This window comes from Salmo salar, chromosome ssa12 (genome assembly GCF_905237065.1).
Source record: "Salmo salar chromosome ssa12, Ssal_v3.1, whole genome shotgun sequence".
Classification (NCBI taxonomy): domain Eukaryota; kingdom Metazoa; phylum Chordata; class Actinopteri; order Salmoniformes; family Salmonidae; genus Salmo; species Salmo salar.
This window is the reverse complement of record NC_059453.1, coordinates 16,134,300-16,136,671: the sequence shown is the minus strand read 5'-3', so window position 1 is coordinate 16,136,671 and position 2,372 is coordinate 16,134,300.

Here is a 2,372-nt window from a genome sequence, read left to right as displayed (position 1 = left end):
CCGTTGTCAATAAAAACAAATCAGCTGACAGTCAGCTTCCGGGAAGAGGCGGGCCCAGTTGGTGATTGCTGGAGTGTTTGGCCAATCAGAGCTATCATCCGGCCGTCAAGGATCTTTGTGCACGCAACTATTGGCTGGAATCATAACGCCCCCTTGAAGCATGTGACAAAAAAGTGCCACACAATTTAAATAAAAGACAACGAATCAACTCTTTCTAAATCAGTGGTATTCAAACTTTTTCATCTGGGACTGCCTTTTTTCACAAATAATATCTGCGGACGCCATATTTACATAAACAAATAACCTTAAATTAATTGCATTTTACCTTAAATGCAACAAATCCTACCCATGCTAGATTAGAGAGACATAATTTATATATCGGCAGGTAAGGGTGCTCTCAAGCGGCTAGATGTTCTTTACCATTCGGCATCAGAATTGCCGCCAATGCTCCTTATAGGACACATCACTGCACTCTATACTCCTCTGTAAACTGGCCGTATCTGTATACCCGTCGCAAGACCCACTGGTTGATGTTTATTTATAAAACCCTCTTAGGCCTCACCCCCCATCTGAGATATCTACTGCAAGCCCTCAACCTCCACATACAATACCCGTTCTGCCAGTCACATTCTGTTAAAGGTCCCCAAAGCACACACATCCCTAGTTCGCTGCTGCTAGCGACTGGAACGAGCTGCAACAAACACTCAAACTGGACAGTTTTATCTCAATCTCTTCATTCAAAGACTCAATCATGATTACTTCCGGCGCCGACAGAGATGGCCGCTTCGCTTCGCGTTCCTAGGAAACATGCAGTATTTTGGGCCATCACTAACATTGAGTGGCTGCTGCCAACATACTGACTCAACTCTAACAACTTTAATAATGGAAAAATTGATGTAATAAATGTATCACTAGCCACTTTAAACAATGCCACTTTATATAATGTTTACATACCCTACATTACTCATCTCATATGTATATACTGTGCTCTATGCCATCTACTGCATCTTGCCTATGCCGTTCGGCCATCCCTCACTCATTCATATATTTATATGTACATATTCTTATTCATTCCTTTACACTTGTGTGTATAAGGTAGTTGTTGTGAAATTGTTAGGTTAGATTTCACTACACTCGCATTAACATCTGCTAACCATGTGTATGTGACAAATAACATCTGATTTGATTTGATTTCATGGACACTTACTGACAGTTGTGGCTGCTATGCGTGATGTGTTGTTGTCTCTACCTTCTTGCCTTTTGTGCTGTTGTCTGTGCCCAATAATGTTTGTACCATGTTTTGTGCTGCTACCATGTTGTTGTCATGTTGTGTTGCTATGTTGTTGTCATATGTCTTACTTTATGTAGTGTGGTGTTGTCTCTCTTGTCGTGATGTGTGTTTTGTCCTATATTTATATGTTATTTATTTTTTAATCCCAGCCCCCCTCCCCGCAGGAGGTCTTTTGTCTTTTGCCATCATTGTAAATAAGACTTTGTTCTTAACTGACTTGCCTAGTTTTTTTTTTTTCAAATTATCTTTCACAAAAACGTTTGTATATTGTCCCATACAATTATCTGTACTCTTAATTGTTTGTAACGTGTTTTTTTCAATATTTTCTTTTACATTTTGACGACCACACTGCAGTTCACCCGGAACACCACTAGGAGTAGCGACCTCGACTTTTAATTTAATTTAATTGAACCTTTATTTAACTAGGCAAGTCAGCACTGAAAATAAGTATTGTATTAATAACATAGCCTACTATCAATAGCCTACTATCAGTCATGGAAGAAGACTGCTATAAGGTTCACTTAATGCAAAATGCGTATAGCCCTATAATAAGCCAACTATAGGTAGTCATTCTGTAGAGGTGAGATGTTTACATTGTGTGCAAGCAGTATATAGCCTAGCCACAGTATAGCGCCCTAGGCTAATAGATTTTGTAGAATGGCTGCAGATCAATGGAATAGTGGTAAATGATGACCAACTGAATGAATTTCCAGAGGGAGAACAATTAGAATGTAATTTCTTATTTAACCAAGAAGTTGAGAGATAATAAAACAGTGTCTCGTTAGTCTCAGATAGGCCTTGTGTCAGAAATGATAACATGAAATGCCTGATATTGCATTATATCTTCATACATCCAAACACCTTTATATGACCAACTTTAGCCTACTATTCAGTGAAGGACATAGGCCACCTTTTGGAAGTGACCTCAGCTATGTATTGTCAATATTTATTTTTCGTACTTAGGCTATTGTGTAACTTTTTTTTAAAATTTGTATTATTGTGTAACTTGATATGGCCCCATGAGGTGAAGGAGGTCCTCATAATGACAACAAATGCCGCAGCATCCCGCGGATGCGTTACC